Source organism: Equus caballus, chromosome 17, assembly GCF_041296265.1.
Source record: "Equus caballus isolate H_3958 breed thoroughbred chromosome 17, TB-T2T, whole genome shotgun sequence".
NCBI classification, from domain to species: domain Eukaryota; kingdom Metazoa; phylum Chordata; class Mammalia; order Perissodactyla; family Equidae; genus Equus; species Equus caballus.
Window position 1 is genome coordinate 66562861 of NC_091700.1, and position 26208 is coordinate 66589068.

The 26208-nt window shown below is 38.0% G+C and overlaps 1 long non-coding RNA gene across 2 annotated transcripts in view; it reads right to left on the reverse strand.

Annotated features, from left to right (window-relative positions):
• LOC138918537 (uncharacterized) overlaps positions 1-26208 on the reverse strand; it is a 114564-nt gene that overhangs the window by 54496 nt on the left and 33860 nt on the right. The gene's annotated exons all lie outside the window — the stretch shown is intronic.

A 26208-nucleotide genomic window follows, 5' to 3' on the forward strand; every position in this document is an offset into this window, starting at 1 on the left:
TCAATTTTGGGATCAGAGTAGATCCAACAGAGGGACGAAGTGGATGAGATTATGTTGTGGACGCACAGTCCCTAGTAACACACAGAGTGTGTAGTAACACAGAGTCCTGTGCATCCAGGTAACTGACATTGCAATGAAATGAATTAATCAACAGTATTTCCAGTACAAAATGGCAGATTTAACACAGATGTCAATTTCAACTCCTTCCCAAACTACTGCAAAAATGACACTATAAGAATTTCTTAAGATATACAAATACAAGGTAAAAGAGAATGGGAAAAGAGAAAAACTGGACAAAGGATTCCTACGAATTTGGCAATAATAGAAAGTTAATTGAGACAATGAGATTGTATTATACACCTATCATTTGGGAAAAAATTAAAAGTCTGATAATAGGGCCAGCCCGGTGGCACAGTGGTTAAGTTGGCATGTTCCACTTCAGTGAGCCTGGGTTCACCGGTTCAGATCCTAGGTGCGGACGTGGCACTGCTTGGGACGCCATGCTGTGGTAGGCGTCCCACATATAAAGTGGAGGAAGATGGACATAGACGTTAGCTCAGGGCCAGTCTTCCTCAGCAAAAAGAGGATTGGCAGCAGATGTTAGCTCAGGGCTCATCTTCCTCAAAAAAAAAAATAAAAAGTAAAAAAGCCTGATAATACTTAGTATTAGTAAAGGTAAGAAGAAATGAGAATTCTCATATTCTGCTGTTGAAGGTGAAAATGTCCCACCCACTGTGAAGAGCAATATCTACTAAAGTTGAGGGTGCTCATACCCAAAACAAAAAGAATCTGGAAATAGCATATACATCCTTAAGAAATACTCACATGTATGCACAAGGAGACATGCATGAAGATGTCCCTTGCACAAAACGTGACACAGCAAAACTAAAAGTACATGTCAGGAATTGGCAAGCCGAAAGGAAACTAAGAGAATGTTACTATATTATGAAGTAGGATTAAGGAATAACTATTGTGGATGGAACAATAAGTAAAAGAATAGGCATGTTTCTTAAAGTTACAAAAGTAACAATAAAAGAATCAAAAAATAACATAACCAAAAGTAAAAATACAACTACTTTGAGAGAAATAGCAGAGGAATTGGAAAGTGGAAGAGCTACATATCCATATATGTCATGGAGAAATTTAGTTGATTGTATTTTTAAATTAGGCAGTAAGAAACAGCAATTTACACATCTTATTTTAGATACAGACATTACCATTAGAAGTTTTTGTTGAAATATTTAAAAGAAGTCCCCTTTTGTTAAAAAGAATTGAGACGGAAAGGAGGGGGAAGAGGGTAGAGAATGATTGTACCATGTACAAATATTACTGTAATTCAATTTTTAAAAATACATCAGAAAGGTCGTTTAAAATAAACTGAAACATTGCAATTGCACTTGGCATTTAGATCACTTGTGACATCTTCTAGATCATTTCCGTGAGGTTGTAAGAGCTAAACCAGGTAACAGTGTGTCAAACATCGAATGAGAAGTGTGGAAGTAGGAACAGTTAGTGTAGGCAATTCTTTGAAACTTTGGGGGCAAGGCAGAGGAGAGAGCTGGAACTGTGTCTAGAAGACCAAGTGAGGACCTTTTGCAGAACGGGCAAGCAGTGAGTGCGTATATAGGCTGATGGGAAGAGCTAACCGGAGATAGAACTATCAACGACACAAAGGACTGGTGGAACAACTGATGGAGAACTAATCCCTGGGACAGTTACTGGGTAGTTAAGATGAACACGACCCTCCCTGCCGTTGAGAAACCCGCGGGCTGAGAGTGGCAACAGATGAGACAATTCTGCACAAAGTGTTACAGGAGCATGGAGTGGGTTAGGACTGTCAAGAAGAGTTTTAAAATCTTCACAAAGGAACTTTGACTGGTGTAGAAAAAGTGAATGAAAATTCCAGGCAAAGAAAACAGCAAGCTATCCACTTAAAAATGGTTAAGATTGTAAATTTTATATTACATGCATTTTATCATAATAAAAAAAGAAATAAAATAGCAAGTGAAGGGCCCAGTGGTATGAAACACATAATACTTGGGAATGTATTTAATAGAAAATAATCTGTGTGGGTAAATGCTGAAAACTGGACCAGATACAAATTGGGGTCAGATAGTAAAAGATCTTATATGCTGTTCTGAAGAGTTCAAAATTGATCTTGCACTCATTTATTCTTAAAACATTTTGAGAAGGAGTACTTTCACTTTCCATTTTATTCAGCTTTGTATTATTTTAATGTTTTCATTGATCATGAAGTATTTATGCAATAAAGTAGTCAAAAGAAAAATTACATTAAAAGCGCTTATTGAATGCCTACCATTTGCCAGGCGTTGGGGGAAAAACACAAACAAAATGAAATCTGTACCTTCCGAAATAAACAACGTGAAAGAAAGATAGGCAGGACCAAATGATTTGCTTTGACCAATGAAATGTAAGTGGAAGGGACATGTAACGTGTCAACATGGAAATGGTTAATTGCTGGTGTTTTGTTGTCCAGTCTACTCTTTTCTTGCCATAGAAACCATGGGAGAATATTTGAATAGGGTAAAGTCATAACATCAAAGCATTCTGGAATGGTAGACCAACTCCTGTAGGCCAATACACTTTGTGTAAGTGAGAAAGAAACAAGAGTCACGCACTGCATAATGATATGTCAGTCAACGACAGAGCACATTTATGATGGTGGTCCCAAAATATTAGTACTATATAGCCCAGGTGTGTAGTAGGCTATATCATCCAGGTCTGTGTAAGTACACTCTATGATGTTTGCACAACAATGAAATTGCCTAACAATGCATTTCTCAGAACGTACCCCTGTTGTTAAGCGATGCATGACTGTACAGTGGATTAAGCCATGGAGATTTAGGGTTTGTTATTGCAGCATAACGTAACTTATTCCAACTAATATAATGGGACAGCTTCCAATTCTCAGAAGGAATTGCCCAGTAACGTTGACATGAAGCTTGTTAAATGCTTCATTGGATTTCACCAGGCATATGGTACCCTGCATTTTTGACAAACAAAAATTGGAAACCAGCATTTTTTTCAATACATGACTTCACTTAATCCATATAGAAGCCCACATTTTTTTCAGACATACAAACTCACGAATATTGCCAGAATATACACCGTTGGAAGATGATCCAGGGAACTCTGACCTTAACGCCACCGTAATCCTTAAATTTCCCTCTAACCTTATTCCCCACATCTCCCCATCACAAACCCTGTGCTCCAGGAAACTTAGCAAGTAGAGTTTTCTTCAGGCAATTTCCTGTCTCTGTTTCTTAATGTATGCTGTGTCCTTTATCTGGTATGTCGTTTACCTACCATCTTCTAATATCCAAATCCAGTCGACCACTTTTTCATAAAATATTTCATTACTCCTTTACAGATTTATATACACACACATACACAGTTGCACACCTATAACACATACAAAGTAATCCTTCCCACTAGTGAAAGGATGAGAAAGGAACTAAATGCTATTGAAGATCTTACTGTGTGCCTGGCACTGTGCGTGCTACTTTGTCTAGGAACTCCCAGAGCACTTTATCTGCTTCTGTTTTGTGATATTTAAAACTCTATATCTTATTATGTTGTATATGTATATATGAATATATAAATATATATTACAAATATTAAAATATATGTAAATATAAAGATATATTTATGTATCTTTATTGCCTTTGAGGACAAAATCAGTATCATTTACAGGGCTTGGCCTGGGATCTGTCATTATTAGAGTCTCAATAAATTTGTTGTTTTTTCTTTTCTTTTTTCTTCTGCTGAGGAAGATTTGCCCTGAGCTAATGTCCACTGCCAATCTTCCTTTTTTTTGTTGTTTTCGCTTGAGGAAGACTAGCCCTGAGCTAATATCTGTGCCAATCTTCCTCTACTTTTTTATATGTGGGACGTGGCCACAGCATGGCTGGTGAGTGGAGTAGGTCCTTGCCAGGGATCTGAACCTGTGCACCCAGGCTACTGAAGCAGAGCTTGCAGAACTTTAACCACTTGGCCAAAGGGGCCAGGCCCTCAGTAAATATTTTTTTTTAATGAACAAACGCTTTCAAATCTCTTTTGAATGCCTTCAACATATATTTATATTTAAAATAGTAGTGAAGGGGAAAAAATGCGATTAGAAACTAATATTGTCTTTGCCTCCACTCTTATGCCTGATTTCCTGGCTTACAAACATGCCAATGCCAGGCTGCAAGCATCAGTTTAAATCATCATGCTGTCCAAAAAGAGGCACAAGGAGCCAGGATCTGCTGAAGGGGCCTTCCTTGTAAAGACATTTAGGGTTTTTATCTGTTACACATATCTCGTGAGCATGACTGCTTAACTATCATTAAGTAAGGCTCACTGTAACCGCTGACCAATCAGAAGACACGGGTAAAATGGTGGGAGGAAGCCCAGAGAAACAGTCAAACAGCTTTAGGCTTCACAGGACGCTAATTAATCATTTTGGCTAGAAAGCCCCTCTCCCCATGGAGCTTAATGGCTTCCAAGGAAGGTTTGGATGAAACATTTCCCCAGATGGATCCACTACCTACATTAAAACTCTGCCACCCACACCCTTATGTATTCATTTACTTCTCCATAAAATATTTGAGAGCGTGTTGAGGTAATAGAATCTGTACTAACAATGGAATAAAGTGTTGTATGACAACTTACCTCCTATTTTTCATAGCTAAGCATAAACTAAATGGAGATTCATAATTAATATTATGTTATCAAAAACTTAAAATTTCAATTTTATTCTTTTTGATGAATGAACCAGGGTGGCAGGATGGCAATAACACACTAATCTTGCAAAATATCAGAGCCTGTTTTGCACTGAATTACTCACATTTACAGAAATAAAATACCTGATTGACCTCAAAACCACATGGCAAAAAAATCTTTATAGTACATTTTCCCTTTAGCCATTGTATTTAAATTGTAGGATTTCAAGAACTGAATCTTTTGCTAAGAACAGACTGTGATAAAAGAACTCCGGCACAAAATATTAGTTTTGTTTTTACCTAAAAATTAATAATGATCAGCTTTATTTGCAAGGCTTTATAGCAAAGGTTAAAATAAATGTTGATAAATTAAGACTATTAACACAGACTGGTAATAGTCTAAATAGCAATCTAGTGACATTGTCATCTTACACTTTAATGAAATGAAAATTTGAATTGATTGTATAAGGAAAGAATCTCTTGTTTATTCTAATCTTAATATTATGGTTGATAATTTCACCAGCAGTCCTGATGAAAATATACCTGATACAACAACGCCACAGGAAACTAATGATCATAATGAATCTACCCGCCGCTAAAGTACAAAGAGAGAGACTCATAAATCTTTTAAAAATTACCAAAAGCAAACAACTGATCAGGGCAAACAAATTATTACTTTATCATTGTTTATATGTTCTCTACTTTATAGTTATTGTCTTACTTCCTCGCGAAAATGGTCAAAATACCTTTTAAATATTTGCATTTTATTATAACCTTGACTATGTTTACTCCACAGAAGCTCCTGAAGACTGGATTTCAGCAACCTTTATTTAATTACCATGGCTATTTAATCATTCCTTTTCTTCTTCATCAAAAGATAATCAGCAGTCAACTGATGAGTACTATTAGAATTCACCTCTTAATACAATGTTTTGCCTGTTTTTAAGACTTTACAACTTGACGAAAAATAATTAGTCAAACTCTAGTATGCATAGATGGCCACGTTTCTAAAAATCTTTTGTTCTGAAATTGTGTCTAAAAATCATAACATATATTTTATTACTTATTACTGTAAGTTGGTGTTCGATCATGAAATGAAAAATTCAATAAATTACCCAGAAATTTCCATTGTTCCCATCACCTTTGAAGAATATGGTCTAAACAAAATAAAACAAAAAGCTTTACTCAGGGGCCAGCCCCGTGGCCGACTGGGTAAGTTCATGCACTCCGCTTCGGTGGCCCAGGGTTTCACGGGTTCGGATCCTGGGTGAGGACAGGGCACCACTCATCACACCATGCTGAGGCAGCATCCCACATAGCAGAACTAGAAGGATCCACAACTACCCACAACTAGAATATACAACTATGTACTGGGGGGCTTTGAGGAAAAGAAGGAAAAAAAGATTGGCAACAGATGTTAGCTCAGGGCCAACCTTTAAAAACAAAAAACTTTACTCAAAGATAGTTGCAATCATTTAGATAACTGCCTCTGTTGTAAACTTTCCACTTTTATTAATGGACAGTCCCAATATGACCAATTTGTCATGAGCAGAAACTAAGTCCCTGCATGTTGAGTTCAGATAAATAGGAGGAGGGGGTCACCCATCTACTTTTAAATGAAAATCAGAATATTTTTGATTATTTGATTACAATATTGACTCTTGTTTTTATAGAATTTAACATTTCAGAAATCTTAGACACTATCATGTTTATGATCATTACTTACATGATTAAAAGCATTGCAATATGCACAAGTCTTGTCTAGTTAGTCTAATCTTGATCTGGAATGAACTACATTTCTTAGGCAGTGTCGTAAAACAATAATATGACAGTAGTCATAAGCAAAGATTTGCGGTGGGGGGTACATACCTTTACCAACAGAAAATAGCAGTTTAAAGTTTGAGTTTGAGGTTTGAATTCCAGCCATGCCAGTTATTCCCTACACGATACTTATTAAGCCAGTTACCTCTGTGTGCTCTTGGTGCCTCAGCTTCCTGGTGTGTACAATGGCAAGAATATCAGCACCAGCCTCAGAGGTGTGTTGTGAAGATTAAAGGAGTTAAGGCATGGTTATTGCGGGGTCTGGTACATATGAAGCATCAAACACGTAACAGTATTGTTGTTCTTGTTCCTAAACACACAATCATATGTGTGCACATACTGAAGATTCCAAATGAGTTAGAGCCCTTGCATATTTCCCTAATCTTAGTCATTCCCACCTTAGTCCATCAATGGAACGATGTTAGTGTACTTCTAACTGGTTCTCCAGACTCCAGTCTTGGTCATCTCTAGTCTATTTCACCTTGGCACTTAAGGGTCCATGATCCGGAGTCTCAGTTTCCTCCTCTCAAAAAATGGATTATAAATCTTGTCACTCACAAGATTGTTAGGAAGATGTATGGTTTGATTATGAAAGGATCTTAAAAATATAAAACTCTGCAAATATTACTTACCGTTAGGAGGGATTCTGACCTTAGCTAGGAGTGACTCATTTATTCAACATAAATGTATCAATGCTTATTAGGTATGTGCAAAATAGTATGCAAAGTGCTAGTGGCAAAAGTATCAATGAAACACGGTCCCAAGCCTTGAAGGAGCACAAAATCAATGCAGTGGAAAGCCTTCAAAGTGTCTGTCCAGTGCAGGAACTGGCTTTGTCTGCCCTGAGAGCTGCTCTCATTCACAGGGTGGGCCTGTACAGACAGACACGGATGATATGACTCCATTCTCCTGGACACTGTGGATTGGACAGGGATAGACAAGTAAACAACATGAAACCACCAGATGTAATTCTCAAAAGACTTTGACACAGAGATTCAGAGACAGCCAGTTAGTCTCTGTAGGTGATTAGAATTGCAACTCACATAAATTTTGAGTTGCCATGTGTCTCAGTGGGGACAGGGAAGCAGAGAAGCTGGTCTGTAGAATAAGAAGAACGAATCTGATGAGGAAAAAGACGTCTAGATTTCCGATGACTTTTTATTACTTCAAGTCCCTGCCTGAGCTTGAGTGCATTTCCAACTCCTGGGGTCCCTGAATCCCTTCTCTCTCCACCCCAGTAGACTTAAAATTGTACCTTTTCTCTTGACACTACCCCCTGTGGTTTCCTTTACTTCCAACCAGAAGAACATTTTAAAAATACAATATTCATATATTTAATACCAGTATAAGACAATGACTACTATAATAAAGGCACTTAGAACGAGCTTTGAAAGCTGAGAGGTGGCTGCAGATAACTGACTTTGAGATTGCTTTACAGATGAGATGACATTTGGGTTTGTATCTATTTCTGTATCTTCTAGATTATCTGGTCTTCCTGACAAAAGAGGCTTTCTTCAGCACTCATGTTCTGCTTATGTTCCATCCTAGTGAGAAAAATTAGTTCCAAGCCCAGTCCTAGTGTGCCTTGTCACACTCTATTCAATTGGACCATACCAGTTTGAACTCCAGCATGCAACAGTCTTTTTAAGCAGGGAATATATGTCACCAGTGCTGCATTTCAATTATTTGCCCAAGATCATACAATCTTTAAGAGGTTTTGAACACAAATATTATGCTTTTCCCACAGTTCTAAGGTGTGAAGAACCACTGTGAGGAAGTCAGATGGCAATGTGGACACAGATTGAGAAATCTGCAGAGCCCTATTGCCTATGGGTTCAAATCTAAACTCCTTGGCATGGCATTCAAAACCGTCCACAATCTGGTTCCAATCGGTCATTCCTATCCATCTCCCCACATATTGCCATCTCAGACTTGGAACAACATCTAAACACACCACCTATTTTCATACTTCTCCTCATAATACTCTTATGAGCACAACCCATGTCTATCATCCATCAAGCCTTCTCCATCTACACACAGACAGATTACATCACCTCCTACTCTGCTTGACTTAGCACTTCGGTCATCCTTCTAAAATAGGAGCTAGCCAGAAATTCTCATTTCCTCACTAGGTTGTGTGTGTTTCCCAAATTAGTGTCTCTACAGAATCATAGTTAGACACATCTACCCAGAAGCAGGTAAGAGCAGAGACAGGCTTAAAGAGAAAGAAAGTGGATATGATCTGCAGTGAGGGTAAAGATCATGCCAGCGGCAAAATATCTTTCCCACACAAGTACCGCAGAGCCTGAAATCACACTATTAGGGAGCTATTTCTTTGAGTCTAGTATTACTTGGTCTTCTATTAGTGTGAAAATGTTTAAGCAATCGAGGTGTAAATTAATTTGGGATACATTTCCTCTGTGACAAGAGGAACTAAGCTATGAAAGAAGCAGGTGCATAAGAAATGAGGTACAGAAAAGAGAGGAAAGGTCAGAGGAAGGGGACATCCAGATAGCAAAATATCAACTTGGCAGGCCTTAAGAATCATGCATTTAATTGATTAGAAAAGCAGCAAGTGACATCACTATCACCAATCTCAAAGGACTTCATTTCATTCTCTCTCAAAGAATTTGCTGCAACCGAAGGTTGAAATGTTATTTCAATTGATTTTTAATACATGACAACTTACATTTCCTTTTGCCATCCTGCTGTTGCAATTGAGAAGGCACTGGTTAAAGCATTACAAGATGAGAAAGTCCATTATACTCCTTTGGTAAAAAATGATTTGATAATATAGTAGAAGTCAATTCAGGTTTTGGTCAGTTGGCACAAGAGATGCTAAACACCCATAACTTAATTTCCATTGGTACAGACTGCCTAATTTTTTTTTTATAGCAGCAACATGAAAAGTAACGAAGTTTTGGAGAGCAAGAGAAGGAAGTAGCTCGACCACATTTTTGCTTTGCCACTAAACCTGGAATGTGATATCAACCCCACTGTGTAACCTACATGTGGGTTTCCTCATCTGTAAAATTAGGGTAATAATACTGCTCTCCCTCAGATAGGAGAAATGGAGAAATAACTATTTCGTGCATTGAAAATAGAAATTGAGGGGCTGGCTCCGTGGCTGAGTGGTTCCGCACACTCTGCTTTCACAGCCAGGGTCTGTGGGTTCGGATACCTGGTGAAGACCTACTCCACTATCAGCCATCCTGTGGCGGTGTCCCACATGCAAAATAGAGGAAGACTGGCACAGATGTGAGCTCAGGGTGAGTCTTCCTCACCAAAAAGAAAGAAAGAAAGGAAAGAAAGGAAAGAAAGGAAGAAAGACAGAAAGAGAGAGAGGGAGGGAGGGAGGAAGGAAGGAAGAGAGAAAGAAAAATTGACCAATTTTATGATAAACAAGGTAAATAAAATACATCCTTGGTCACAAAATGGTCTCATGATGAAAATTATTTTCTGAACAAATACGTGTAATCATCTTTAATTTCCTAAACATTGAAGGAGGCATATCAAAAACAGTTTTAAAAGCAAACACACCTTACGATCTCAGATGTAAAATAAAGGTTTGTTTCCAGTCGACCCTTTCGCTTGGAATCTATGCTGCAGTCTATGGTTGTAACAGTTACAATGAATAGCCTACTGGCAGTAATGTTTTAATGAATGTAAAAATCTGGTCTCATTACAACAACAGCAACAATAGTAATAACATCAGGAAATAAAACAAGCACTTTCCTTGCATGATCTCAATTAATTCACACGGTTAATTTTACAGGTGAGGAAACTGGGACTCAGAGAGTTTAAATGACTTGGTTACCGTCACACAGCCAGTAGAATGGAAATCTCAAAGTTCTGGTATGTGCAGCTTCACCACATTGCTTCTGGCATTGGTGGGCTTTCGTTTAGATCTAGGGTTATTAAGGAACACATATCCTGCTACAGTCTGAATGTTTGTGTCCCCCAAAAGTCGTACGTTAAAATCCTAATGCCTGATGTGATGGGATTAGTAGATGGAGCCTTTGGGAGACGCTTAAGCCATGAAGGTGGAGCCCTCACCAATGGGATTAGTTCCCTGTAAAAGAGAGAGATCCAGAGAGAGCCCTAGCCCCTTCCACCATGTGAGGACGCAGCAAGGCACCAGCTACAAACCGGACAGAAGGCCTTCACGACAACAGAATCATGCTGGTGCATTGATCTTGGACTTCCCAGCCTCCAGAATTGTAGGAAACAAATTTCTGTTGTTTATAACCTGCTTAGTTTGTGTATTCTGTTATAGCAGGCTGAATGGACTAAGATACCTCCCAACTAGACTTCTGGGAGCAAGTTCTAAGAAGCAGGGACCTGGGACATCACATCACACCCGCGTCAGCCTGCATTGCACACCCGTGTTTTGCTGTGTTCAATTCCTGACCTGCCCAGTGACTCACATTACGAGCATTGTAGCTCTTGGTTTTCAGGCACTATTCTTTTAGTATCTATTTCAGGCCTTTGTATTGTAAAAGGACACCGTCTGCTGGCTGTGTGCAAATGGGACTTAGGCAAAATTACAGGTATAAATTTCAAACAGAATTCCATGTGAAATACACTTTAAAGGGAAAATATGCACATATTAACCATCTGTACAGAATTACAGCCTCCTTCTCTTTCACTATGTTGGGTATTATAATTGACCAGCTATACTGCAATGGTGTTTAAATACTGTAACATTCTAAAAACAATTCCCTTTTCCTGTTAGGTCCGTCTAATTTTTTGTTTCTGCCAGTACACCCTATGTCAGTTAACAACTATACTCTACATAATTCTAAAATATTGAACTGTATGCTAAATAAGTAAAGTATTTTAAGATAATGTCCTGAGGGAATAGTATTTCACATTATAACTCAATATGCCCTAAGGTAATTATTCAGATATCAATATGCAAAAGAGCAGTATGTTGTAGTACCCTATATTTCTTTTTATTTTGCTTCTTTGTAGCAAGCAATAAATTTCAAGGTGCAAAAAAAAAATTAAAGGAAAAGTTTGCAGTTGATTTTTCTCAACAAGATTGTTTTCCTAGGGAGAGAGAAATTTCACTTGGTCCTTTTCTAATTATTCATGTAAATTAAATTCTACAAGTGAAGAAAAATTCATAAAAGTCATACTTACTCATCTGAGAGGGAGATATGGCATATGAATGGGGCCCATAACCTCAGAAGGTGAAATGTAGAAAATATCACAAGCAACTCCCACATTAAGTGAAGTGAACCAAAAAGAGGGAGATTCTTCGTGTGAAGGAGACTTCAAGGAGATCCTCCCTAATCGCCTCTTAATAGTCTCAAATCTCTGACACAGGAAACAGATCAAGAATTCAGAGAACATGGAATTATTAATCACTTATATTTGAAACCAAATGCAAGCACTACTAGACACATTTTAAATTTTAAAAACCTTTTAAATATAACATTTTAAAAAGCACAGAATGTAATTTACATTTTTAAGACATTAGTACGTAGCACATCCAAGGAAAAGTTAATTGTACATTCTTTGTATCTTTCTGAAACCCACACGCTTTTTTCCTCCTAAATCTATTATATGTTAGGATGAAATTTGGTAACAAACAACTACAGACTTGTATGCTAACATTCAATAGTCACACTGAACTCAAATCATTCAGCAAATATTTATGGAATGCCTCTCGTGTGCAAGGCATTGTGCTAAATTACACAATAGCACTTCTCAGTTCAGACAGAAACAGGCTAATCAATCCTTTCACAAAAGACTTAATCATTAAATGGAAAGTATGCCCACCCACCATGGGAATGTCTTAGTTTGAATCTCCTCAGGATAAAGTTTAAAACTATGAAGGAAGCATAAACTAGACCTGGTGACTAGTTGAATATAGAGGATGAAGATGGAGAAAACAAAGATAGAGCAAAGATAAAAACTGAGACAATGGCAGAAATTAGGAGAGAGTTGGTGAGACCAGGATGACAATCTAAGTAGTATATATGTTGAGCTGGAAGTAAGTCAGATACCCAGGACAGAGGGATTAGAGGCAGCTAATTGTATTTGACCAGCACTTCATAGCCCTAAAATATTGTCTTAAAATATACAGTAAGAAAGAAAGTACCAATCTGACCCTGAGTTTGCGTCACTCACAGCTAGTAAAGGTTAAAAAGGAAAGACACAGGCAAATGAGGACAAAAGGTAATTGCTGAGGAGGTTATGGAAACCTGTAGGGTCAAAGCACTGAGAGATAATAGTGAAGGAAAAAGTCGTGATGCACAAATGAATAGCAATAGATATCAAGAAAGCTAGCAGCTAAGAGATGCCCACTGAATCTAACTAGGACAGCGCTAGTGGCTTTAAGAACAGATCACCCAAGAAGATACACAAATATCCAATAAGCACGTGAAAAGCATATCAAAATATACAAAATGCAAATCAAAACCATAATGAGGACATCAGCAACATGGTGGAGTGAGCTGTTCCCTTTATGTCTACCCCTTGAAACTACAACTAAATGGACAGTCATTGATCAACAGAGGATACCTGCACAACACAACAGGATGCCTGAGAGACCTGTGCAGCTATACATCTGAAGGTGAATGGACTACCGTCAGGGAGGTGGCAGAGATAGGTTAGCACTTTCCTGCCTTCCAGCAGCCCTGTGCACATGCATGACTGCTCTTCCAGATGGAGAACCCATAGCACCACTGCGGCCCCAAGGGTGGGAGCACAGCTTGGCACAACTGCAGGAACAGGTGATGGCAACCCTGAACCCCTGCGTGATGGCTCTCCTGTCCAGTGAGAGAGCCCACAGCACTGCTGAGGTCCCCAGGGAGTGGCCCAGGCTCAAATCCAGTGCTGAGATCCTGCCCACCAAGCAAAACGGCTGGTGCAACCTGGGAAGAGACAGTGGAGGATCTGCGCATCCAGGCAGACGAGTTCCCAGCTACCACAAATGCCCATAGCACTGCTGCAGCCCCAAAGTGGGTGTACATCTCAGTGGGACTGTGGGAGCAGGTGGCAGCAGCCCTGAGCCACCATGTGTTCACTTTCCCCTTCAGTGGGAGAGCCCACAGGGCCACTGAGGTCCCAAGGAGTGGCCCAGGCTCAGACAGGCACAGTTGACAGGGATAATGGTGGCAGGCTAAGAATACACAGGTCCTGCCCCCACCGTACTGGCGGCAGGTGGAATTTGCAACCAGATACTGTCAGTATGCAAAGGCACAAATCCACATGATCAAATAATATGAAGAGATATATTAATACTCCAGATCAGAAGGAAAAAGGCAAACACCCAGAAATCAATCCTGAAGACACAGAAATTTACAATCCAATGACAGAGAATTCAAAATAGCTATCATAAAAAACCCAACGAGTTATAAAAGAAATCAGAAATTCAGTTCAATAAAATCAGGAATAAAATTAATGAACAGAGGGAATTCTTCACAAAAGAGATTGAAACTATAAAGAAAAACCAATTAGAAATGTTGGAGACAAAAACATGAGATAAAGAAAAATAACAGAGCTGATATTATGGAGGACAAAATTAGCTATTTAGAGTATAGAAATATAGAAATGCTTCAGATGGAGGAAGAGAGAGAACTAAGACTAAAAAGAAAAGAAGACTTCCTCCTAGAAATATCCAACTCATTTAGGAAATGCAACATAAGGATTATAGGTATTCCAGAGGAAGAAGAGAGGGAAAAAGGAACAGAGAGATTGTTCAAAGAAATAACAGCTGACAACTTCCCAAACCTGAGGAAAGAGCTGGAATTACAAGTAAAAGAAGCTAATAGAACTCCTAATTACATTAATGTAAAAAGACCTTCTCCAAGGCATATATTAGTAAAACCAGAAAAAGTCAACGACAAAGAAAAAATATTAAGGACAACAAAGCAGAAGAAAATAACCCACAAAGGAAGCCCTATCAGGTTTTCAGTGGATTTTCCAGCAGAAATCTTACAGTCTAGGAGAGAATGGAATGATATATTCAAAATTCTGAAAGACAAAAACCCTCAGCCAAGAATACTCTATCCAGCAAAAATATCCTTCTGATATGATGGAGAAATAAAAATTTTCCCAGATAAACAAAAGCTAAGGGAGTTCATTGCCACAAGATTCCCACCTATAAGAAATTATCAAGAAGGCCTTCATACCTGAAAAAAAAAAGGGTTTAAAAAGCCTTGAGCAAAGAGATAAATAGGCAGACAAAATCAGAAAATTGCAACTCTCTATCAGAACAGATTAGCAAACACTGAATTATAACATTAATGATAAAGGTAAGGAAAACATCAAGAATAAATACATCACTTCATTTTAACCACAAACTCACAACACAAAATGGAATAAGTTGTGACAACAATAACTTAGATGGGGAAGAGGAAAGGGGTGGAACCTGCTTAGACTAAGAAAATAGGAGGCTATCAGAAAATGGACTATCTCATCTACTAGATCTTTTATACAAACCTCATGATAACCACTAAACAGAAAAGCAGAACAGAGACACAGATGATAAATAAAAAGAAAACCATCAAGGAGAGCCACCAAACTGAATTGGCAGTCCGAAATACACAGGACAGGAAACAAGGGAAATAGAGAACAACCAGAAAGCAAGTGACAAAACGGCAGCATTAAACCCTCATATATCAATAACCACTCTAAATGTAAATGGATTGAATTCTCCACTTTCTCCAATCAAAAGACAGAGAGCAGCTGGATGGATTAAAAAACAAGACTCAACAATATGCTGCCTCCAGGAAACATGTCTCAGCTCTAAAGACAGACACAGTCTCAGAATGAAGAGACAGAAGATGATACTCCAAGCTAATGGCAAACAAAACAAAGCAGATGTTGCCATACTTATATCAGACAAAGCAGAGTTCAAGATAAAAAAGGCAATGAGAGACAAAGAGAGGCAGAATATAATGATAAAAGAGAGACTCCACCAAGAGAACATAACACTTATAAATATATATGCACCTAACACAGAAGCACCAAAGTACATAAAGCAACAATTAATTGACCTAAAAGGAGATATTAACAGCAAAAAAATAACAGTAGGGGACCTTAACACCCCACTTACATCAATGGATAGATCATCCAGACAGAAAGTCCACAAGGAAATAGTGAAATTAAACAAAAAAACTAGACCAGATGGACTTAATAGAGATATATAGAACACTCCATCCAAAATCACATTTTTCTCAAGTGCACAAGGAACAGTCTCAAAGATAGATCATATGTTGGGAAACAAGGCAAGCCTCAATAAATTTAAGAAGACTGACATCATATCAAGCATCTTTTCTGACCATAATGCTATGAAACTAGAGATCAACTACAAGAAAAAAGCTGGGAAAGCGACATGTAGAGACTAAACAACAAGATACTGAACAACCAATGGATCATTGAAGAAATTAAAGGAGAAATCAAAAAATATCTAGAGACAAGTGAAAATGAAAACACACCATACCAACTCATATGGGATGCAACAAAATTGGTTCTACAATACAGGCCTACCCTAACAAACAAGAAAAATCTCAAATAAGCAATCTCAAACTATACCTAATAGAACTAGTAAAAGAAGAACAAACAAAGCCCAAAGTCAGCAGAAGGTGGAAAATAATAAAAAATTAAAGCAGAAATAAATGAAATTGAAGGCAAAAACACAATAGAAAGGATCGATGAAACAGGGAGCTGGTTCTTTGAAAAGATAAAAAAAATCTACAAACTCTTAGCCAGATTCACTGAGAAAAAAAGAGAGAGATCTCAAATAAATAAAATTAGAAATGAATGAGGAGAAATTACAATAGACACCACAAACATAAAAAGGATTATAAGAGAATACCGTGAAAAACTATGCCAACAAATTGGACAATCTAGAAGAAATGAATAAATTCTTAGACGCATACAACCTCCCAAAACTGAACCAAGAAGAAATAGAGAATCTGAATAGAGCAATCACAAGTAAAGAGATTGAAAGAGTAATCAAACACCTCCCCAAAAATAAAATCCAGGACCAGATGGCTTCTCTGGAGAGTTCTACCAAACATTCAAAGACGATTTAGTACCTATCCTTCTCAAGCTATTCCAAAAAAACTGAAGAAGATGGAACACTTCCTAACACATTTTACTAGGCCAATATCACCCTTGTCCCAAAGCCAGACAGGGACAACACAAAGCAGGAAAATTATAGGCTAATATGGCTGATGAACATAAATGCAAAAGTCCTTAACAAAATATTGACAAACCAAATACAGCAATACATTAAAAGGATCATACACCATGATCAAGTGGGTTTTATACCAGGGACACAGGGATGGTTCAACATCCACAAATCAATCAATGTAATATGCCACATTAACAAAATGATGAATAAAAACTACAGGATCATCTCAATAGGGGCAGAGGAAGCATTTGACAAGATCCAACACCCACTTATGATAAAAACTCTCAATAAAATGGGTATAGAAGGAAAGTACCTGAACATACTAAAGGCCATATATGATAAACCTACAACCACATCATACCCATTGGGAAAAAGCTGAAAGTCATCCCTCCAAGAATAGGAACAAGACAAGGATGTCCACTCTCGCCACTCTTATTCAACACAGAACTGGAGTTTTTGGCCAGAGCAATTAGGCAAGAGAAAGGAATAAAAGGTATCTAAACTGGCAAGGAAGAAGTGAAACTCTTGCTGTTTGCAGATGACATGATTTTATATATAGAAAACCCTAACGAGATTGGATTCCATCAGAAAACTATTAGAAATAGTCAACAACTGCAGCAAAGTTGCAGGGTACAAAATCAACTTACAAAAATCAGTTGCGTTTCTATACTCTAATAATGAGCTAACAGAAAGACAGCTCAAGTATACAATCCCATTTATAATCACAACATAAAGAGTAAAATATCTAGGAATAAATTTAACCAAGGAGGTGAAAGACCAATACAATGAAAACTATAAGACATTTTTGAAAGAAATAAATGATGCCATGAAGAGATAGAAAGACATTCCAGGGACATGGATTAGACGAATAAACATAGTTAAAATTTCCATACTACCTAAAGCAATCTACAGATTCAACACAATCCCAATCAGAATTCCAATGACTTTTTTCATGAAATAGAACAAAGAAGCTTAAAATTCAAATAGGGCAACAAAAGAAGCCAAATAGCAAAAGCAATCCTGAGGAAAAAAAACAAAGCTGGAGGCATCACAATCCCTGACTTCAAAATATACTACAAAACTATAGTAAACAAAACAGCATGGCACTGGTACAAAAACAGACACAAGACCAATGGAACAGGATTTAAGCCCAGAAACAAAACCACACATCTTCAGACAGCTATCTTCAACAAAGGAGCTAAGAACACAATGGAGAAAGGAAAGTTTTCAGTAAATAGTGTTGGGGAAACTGGACAGCCACATGCAAAAGAATGAAAGTAGACCATTATCTTTCGCCATAGACAAAAATTAACTCAAAATGGATTAAAGATTTGAAGGTAAGATGTGAAACCATGAAACTCCTAGAAGAAAATATAGGCAGCACACTCTGATATCAGTCTTAGAAGCATCTTTTCAAATACCATGTGTACTCAGGCAAGGGAAACAAAAGAAAAAATAAACAACTAGGACTTCATCAGACTAAAGAGCTTCTGACAGGCACAGGAAACCAGGAACAAAACAAAAAGACAACACACCAACTGGGAGAAAATATTTGCAAATCATATATCCTACAAGGGGCTAATCTCCAAAATATATAGAGAACTCATACAATTCAGCAACAACAGAAAACACCCATTCAAAAAATGAGCAGAGGATATGAAGAGACATTTTTCTAAAGAAGATATACAGATGGCCAACAGACACATGAAAAGGTGTTCAACATCACTAATCATCAGAAAAACGCAAATCAAAATTACAATGAGACATCATCTTACACCTATTAGAATGGCTATAATCACCAAGATAAAAAACAATAAATGTTGGAGAGGATGTGGAGAAAAGGGCACCCTCATACACTGCTGGTAGGAATGCAAACTGGTGCAGCCACTGTGGAAAACAGTACGGAGATTTGTCAAAAAATTAAAAATAGAAATACTATCCAATCCAGCTATCCCACTACTGGATATTTATCCAAAGTACTTGAAATCAACAATTCAAAGAGGCTTATGCACCGCTATGTTCACTGCAGCATTATTCACAATAGCCAAGATGTGGAAGCAACTCAAGTGTCCATCGACTGATGAGTGGATAAAGAAGATGTGGTACATATATACAATGGAATGCTACTCAGCCATAAAAAAAAAACAAAATCGTTCCATTTGCAGCAACATGGATGGAACTTGAGGGTATTCTGTTAAGCGAAATAAGCCAGACAGAGAAACACAAACACCATATGAGATTTCACTCACATGTGAAACATAAACTATCACATGGACAAAGAGAACAGATTAGAGGGGAAGAAGGTTGGGGGTGTGGGCATAAGAGGGAAAGGGGCACATATATATGGTGACTGACAAATAATAATGTACAACTGAAATTTTACAATGTTATGAACTATTATGACATGAACAAAAAGAAAACCATACTGAGATACCACTTCACACCCATTAGGATGGGTATTATCTAAATAAATAGATAAGCAGCAAGTATCAGAGAGGAGTATGTGGAGAAACTGGAAGCCTCATGCATTGCTAACAGGAATGTATAATGGTGCACCCCCTGTGGAAAAGAATTTCGCAGCTGGAAGTTCCTCAAAAAGTTAAACATACAGTTACAATATGATTCAGCAATTCCACTACCAAGTATACCCAAAGAATTGAAAGCAGCAATTTGAACAAGTTTTTGTACACCAATGTTCACAGCAACATTATTCACAATAGTCTAAAGGTAGAATATCCATCTACAGATGAATTCATAAACAAAATGTTGTATATACATATAACAGGATATTATTCAGCCTCAGTAAGGAATAAAACTCTGACACATGCTACAACACGGATGAACACTGAGGACATTATGCTACATGAAATAAGCCAGACACAAAAGGACAAATACTATTGTACAATTCCACTTACGGCAAGTACCTAGAATAGGCAAATTCATAGACACAGAAAGTAGAATAGAAGTTGCCAGGGGTTGGAGGGATGGGAGGGACGCAGAGTAGGGAGTTAGTATTAAACGGGTAGAGAGTTCTGTTTGAGATGATGAAGAAGTTCTGGAGATAGATCGTTTTGATGGTTGCAAAACATAGTGAATATGTAGGCTAATGCCATTAAGTACATTGAATTGTACACTTTGAGAAGATTAAAATGGTAAATTTTATGTTATACATATTTCTCCAACATTGAAGAAGTGGGCAAGAGAATAGATCAGCAGGACTATGAGAGAAGAAACCAGACTACATGGATTATGGAGGGAGTGACTGGAGATGAAATGGGGCTTACACATGACCTTCACTTAAGAGGGGGGTATACCCCCCAAACCTGATGGGCAAAGTACAAACCTCCCCAAACAGAGTAAACCACAGATAGTATTCGTTGTAAAAGGGGGAGCGAGTCTATCAACTGAGTCACTCCATTTCAACCCTTTCGGTGCCTGGACTCTGCCAGGACCTGGAGACACAGACTTAATAACTTGTGGTCTCTGCATTTAAAGGTTCACTGTGTGTTTGAGAATCCTGAACCTGGGACCGAGTAGACTTATTCACCGACTCAATTAGCATTTAATGAGCACCTACTGTACACCAAGACCAGAGTTAGTCACTAGATTTGCTGGAGGTTACATATAGAGCAGGTAGCTATCAACAAGGCGAGACTTCTGGAAGACACTAAGACCCCCATCTCCTTACCCAACTCTCCCCAAAAGATACTCAACACAGCTCCAAGGCCATTAAGCCTTTTTCCCACACTCATAATCAAAATTCAAAGATCACGTTTGACTCAGAGAAGCAGTACACTCATTCAAATCCCCCCTGAATTACAAAAGTCAGATATTGGGCTTCCTGAAAAAAAAGTTCATGAAGCTTCTACTGTACACTTTTACCTAAGGCTGGTAAAACGATTCAACAACATGTAAAGAATCCAGAACCTTAATTGCTGTGAAATTAACTGTGCTAAATACTTTCTACATAATACCTCCTTTGATCCCTACAACAATCCTATAAGGTAGATTATGTCAAATTTTCTAAATATCAAATTCAACCCAGTAATAAATAACAACAGATACTAAAACATGTCTGTTTTTCTTTGAAGAGGCTTCAGCAACTTCAGGGATCAGAAGGGAACCATAATCTCAGCTCTATAGTTTTAATCGGCCAACAGTTCCTTTTGTAGTCTACTGCCTATTCATTTTCAAAAATCAATTTATTTTTTTAAAAAACAGAAAACCTTTTTTAGGTAAAAATGTGAGAGAATTATACCTTCTTATATTTTTTCTCTTTGCACCTCATGTTTATATTGTTCCTTATCATGCTAGTGGTAGACACTACCTATTAAAATTCCTTTTGTCTTTGTCTAACTTTTTTCTGAACAATTATTATTTATTTACTCACAGAGCTATCATTTCTTGAGCATCTCTTACATGCTAAGCACTGTACTTGACTGCTTGGTAAGAAGGAATTGGGGCAGAGGGAGGAGAGAGAAACAAATGGAAAGAAAAAGAAAAGAAAAAGGCCCCATCTTTTTTTCCCCCTCAAAGAACACCCAGGCTAGTAGGAGAGAGAGATGTATAAAACTATTTATAATACAATATGAGATGACCTGTGATACAGACATGTAAAGGACTGTGGGAGCCCAGAGAAAAAAACTAATCATCTCTATGAATGAGGCATTGTGCTAGATATTGGGGGCTTCCAGGATATAAAAGGATATGTCCCTGTCTTACAAAAGATTATAATTCTGTAATAAAATTAAATATATACAAAAATGACTATACACCAAGGTGGTAGTTATAAGTGCTGTTAGAGCGATACAAAAATATAAGTTCCTAAGATTGCTTGCACATCTGGCTAAGAGAGCGAATAGTACTGTCCTTTATGGAATATTTTCCAAGAATCTTTCCATTTCCAAGGAATATCACCTTGAGGAAGTCTTCATAGACATAATTTTCAAATTTGCGGGTTGAGAATCGTAGCAGACAGATTCTATTATGACCCCCAATTGTCCCCACCTCCTGATAGTCACACTCTTGCATGACTCTCTTCCCATTGAGTGTGGGCATAGTGTAAGGAAGAGAAGACTATGAATAGTGTGTGTCTATATACACAGAGAGACGTACGTGTATATATATATATATATAATGCATACATACACATATGGGGAAAAAACAGATTTCTAGGAAGATGTAAGATTGAGATAGCTTTATTGGACATTGTGGTTGACTCATCAACACTCTTTCTATCCCAGATGATTAGTCTAGGCCACCTAGACTAATGAATGCCTCCTGGAAACCGATATTAGTCCAGGGGGTACACATTTCCCATCCTGGCCCAATCATATTGAAAGGAAGAATTTGTATTCCAGAATAGGGTGAGGTTTTCCAGATATGCCCAGAGCAACATGTAGCAAAAATTACCATTAGCAGCTGTTTTGCAACCATAAGTAAAGCCAACTCAAGCAAGAGCGAGAAGATAAGAGTTCACAAAAAAAGCAAAGTCAAGGCTCTGACGTGCTCTGTCAAGATTCCACCCTCTTCTGGGCTTCTTATTATATAAAATAATGTATTTTCTTGTTGTTTAAACCATTTTACTGAAGACAAATCTCTCTGACCAATACAACTGTGCAATTAAGAGAACTCAAGTATTGCAAGCAAGTCAAATACGAGAAAATAAAATAAGATTTCACCACTTGGGTAGATTGTATTCTGGCTCATAATTATTTACCCCACCCTCCATTATCTGAAAGAGGATTATATATTCCTGCCCCTGTGTGTGTGACTTGCCCATGCCTCCTGTAACAGGAGTATACATCCTCCCTTGGATATGAGTGGACAGTGGAATGTGAACATATGGGACCCATGTTACATCTGAGCAGATACTTTGAGAGGTGTCACAAATTTCCATGAGTTTCCTTATCCTTCCCATCTGCCACATCCCAAATTGGGGCTGCCCTTTCGCCTGGGTTGTGTAAGTACAGAGACACATAGGGAGAGCCCAAGAGATCTGAGACGAGAGATCCATAAGAGCAGTAGTCAACCCACAGCTAACAATATGTTATATGAGTGAAAAATAAGTAGTTGTTGTTTTAACTGACTGATACTTTTGAGTTACTTGTTAGCACAGCAAGGCTGACTAGTCCACCAATAGAAGACCCATGAAACTCTTCAAGAAAGCGATTTTTCTAGGTTGTTTATGCCAAAAGGCAAATTCCAAGGGATTAAGAAATGAAGGAAGGAGGGGCAGTTCCTCTTCCGCTTAGGATGTAGAAAGCCTCAGAATATGTCACTACCCTAACAATGAGAAAATCCAGGCTAATAGATAAAAGTCATAATTTTGGGGGGTCCATCAGAGAGTCACAGGGCAACCAAGTAAACTGAATTTCTAAGGTCAACAAGCCACTCCAGTGAGAGACTTAACACACAAACTGTTTCATATTTGGCAGAGCAAGGAAGGGATGGTGACCATAGCAGTAGGTAAGAAGTAGGTGGGAGAGAGCAGGAGAGGTGGAAGTACTGAGCTTATCCAATTAACAACAGCGAGAACAAAAGCAAGGCCTAAGACTAGGAAAGCAATTAAAGAGAGCGCCTCACTGCTCTACCAAGTTCAGATTCCTGGTCTAAACAAATCACAGTCAAGGGTACTGAGAGAACTTGGAAAAGGTAGATCCAAGCTATTGACAGTGAACTTTGAATAGTCGGAGAGAAGGAAAAAGAGCACGTGCAAAGAACAGAGGCAGGGGGGAAGCAGGGATGAGTTAACTATTACCAAAAAGGAGAGGTAAATTCTGCAAATGCCAGGCCGAGACACTCGAGAACAAATCTAGGCAAGGAGCCACAGCAAGTGACTCACGGGGTATTTGGCAGCCCCTAGAAGACAAGGACAGACAATAAGATTCACCTCATCTCTTTCTTGAATAAGATGTATTAGTAGGTCCACAAAATCCATTGGCATGGTATATTTGAGCTTTAACAAGGTATGTGACAAAGTCCTTCACGATATTCATGAACACAAGATGGAGATATACGAACTAGAATAAGTAGAGAATAAGAACTTCAAGAAATTGACTATAAAAACTTGAGAGAAAGCGTGGTTTCTATTGTAAAGAGATTCCAGGTAAATTACTTTATGTGGGATGACGCTACTCAATTAGGGTAAGAAATTAGTACAATCTAACTTTAATCTAACAATAACACTCTAATTTTAATCTGATAATAACCTAAGCTTATTAAAATAGCTTAACAATAATAGTAATGATTTACTTAGCACTTACTATATGCCAAGTATGGTGCTAGGCACTTTCCATAAATTAACTTTTTTGGTTTTTTCCCCGAGGAAGATTAGCCCTGAGCTAACATCTACCAATCCCCCTCTTTTTTCTGAGGAAGACTGGCCCTGAGCCAACATCTGTGCCCATCTTCCTCTACTTTATACGTGGGATGCCTACCACAGCATGGCTTGCCATGCGGTGCCATGTCCACACCTGGGATCCGAACCGGCAAACCTCAGGCCACCAAAGTGGAACATGCACACTTAACCACTGCACCACCAGGCCAGCCCCCATAAGTTAACTTTTTTAGTCTTTGTCACAAATCTTTTTAGGTAGATATTATTTTCCCCCTTTACAAACAAGGAAAGTGAGGCTCAGAGAGGTTAAGTAACTCAGCCAAAGTAAAACAGCTAGCAGGTGAAAGAATGGAGATCAGAAGTCGGGTCTGAGTCTAAGGGTTGTGCTGTTAAATACCATGCTGCACTTGGGATAATGCTGGGCATTTATTCAAAATAAGACAGAGTAGCACTAGGCAATGTGGAAAAACCAGTGTAGACCTGATCTGAATAGGAAGAAGTCTGGAGAAGAAGGCAGTGATAGAAAGCCAGTTGTGTATTAGGCAGAAGGGATGATGGGTAAAGGGGCAAGAGAGCCAGAGACGGGTTGGAAGGACTTATTGGTTGTGGAGATGCAGAGGGAGCAGAGCAGCTTGAATTGTGGTTAATAAAGCAGACTAGAATGATGGTGGGGCTTCATTCTCTTCCAAGAAAGACACACACACTGCACCTGCAGGCACTGTTGTGCTCGGTCCAGGTGGCGCCTCCAGTATTGCTGGTGGGAAATACACTAGTTGATAGAGACTCCTAGAGTGCTGATATGATAGATATTTCTGTAGCCCTCTCCTTTAAATACTCCCAATAACTTTATTACCCTTAATGACTTCCTAATGAAGATATTTGGTCTTCCTCACAAATCTCAAAGTTTCTTCATTGATCAAGCAAGGCAAAACATCAACAAAGTTCAATATTTTTTAAATGTATACTTCATTACTCCTATTTCTTTCATCTATACCAATACCATATTTAAATGATGGCAATTTACCTACGTAAACTTTTAAACGGTAAAAGATGCTGTTATTCTATGTTGTTGTCAAACATCCCAGTGAACTAAGCATTGTAATTGTTCTCAACTTAACGTATAGCAATATCTGCTATTTAAATAACAAATCTGGAACTTGGGGAAGCAATTAAAGTTTATGCAAGTAAATAAGAAAAGGTTCGAAAGCAATAGAATTTTTTAAGTTCCTATGGAAAATACACACAGATATTAATACAGCCAAATAATCCAAAGCTGGCACTATAAATGGAGAGCTAATATTACAATGCTTGTATCCAATATAATGTGTACGCACTTGACGAATTTGGGGTTCAAACAGCGCAGAGGAAATGCCGTTTTTATCTAAGCCTATGAAAACAGTTGGTCACCTGCTGTGTCCGAGGAGAGTCTCAAGTTTTTGTCATTTATAAGCAGCCTCCTGCCTTCAATATAAAATCATTGGCTTACACAGTGAATCATTATAAATCTCTCACAAGCTTTTAAACCAATCAGTCAAGCTTAGAATGCAGTGATTTGGAGAATCATAGCTCTGAGGCTTTGGGGCCTCACTGTGCAAAGGTAATAAATGTAAATGATTTTGTAACTTGTAGAAACATAGGTTAGTTCGCTCTTTACCTCCCAAGGAGCAACTGGGTTTGACTAAGAAGGTTTACTGTGATCCTAGGGAAAAAAAATCTATTATGTCATTTTCTTTCCTGAGTCCTGGGAGAAAGAATAACATAAAAAGCAGTTAATCTGTTAAGCACACAAAACCTACTATATAGAAAACTGCCACTCGGAAGTCCTAGATTCCTCATGCAATTCATAACATACCCAGCGAGAAAGGAGCCTTTCTAAAGCAAAGTTTTCTAAGTCGTGTCGTTTACCCAGTTTTACCCATTCTGGGCAAGAGAATCTTAATTACAAAAATCAGAGAATATTTATTAGGTATCATTGCCATTCTCAAAAAAAAAACTTTTTGCAGTATTCATGAAATAAAATCTAAAATCTGAAAATAAATTCTATGCAGTTTGAACGGTTTTTTTTCCAGTGTGAGACAATTTCATCAAGACAGCAGAAGGATTTACTAAGAATGGTAACAACGTTTCAAAATGAGATAAAATGTACATATTATCACACAGTTAATTAAAGT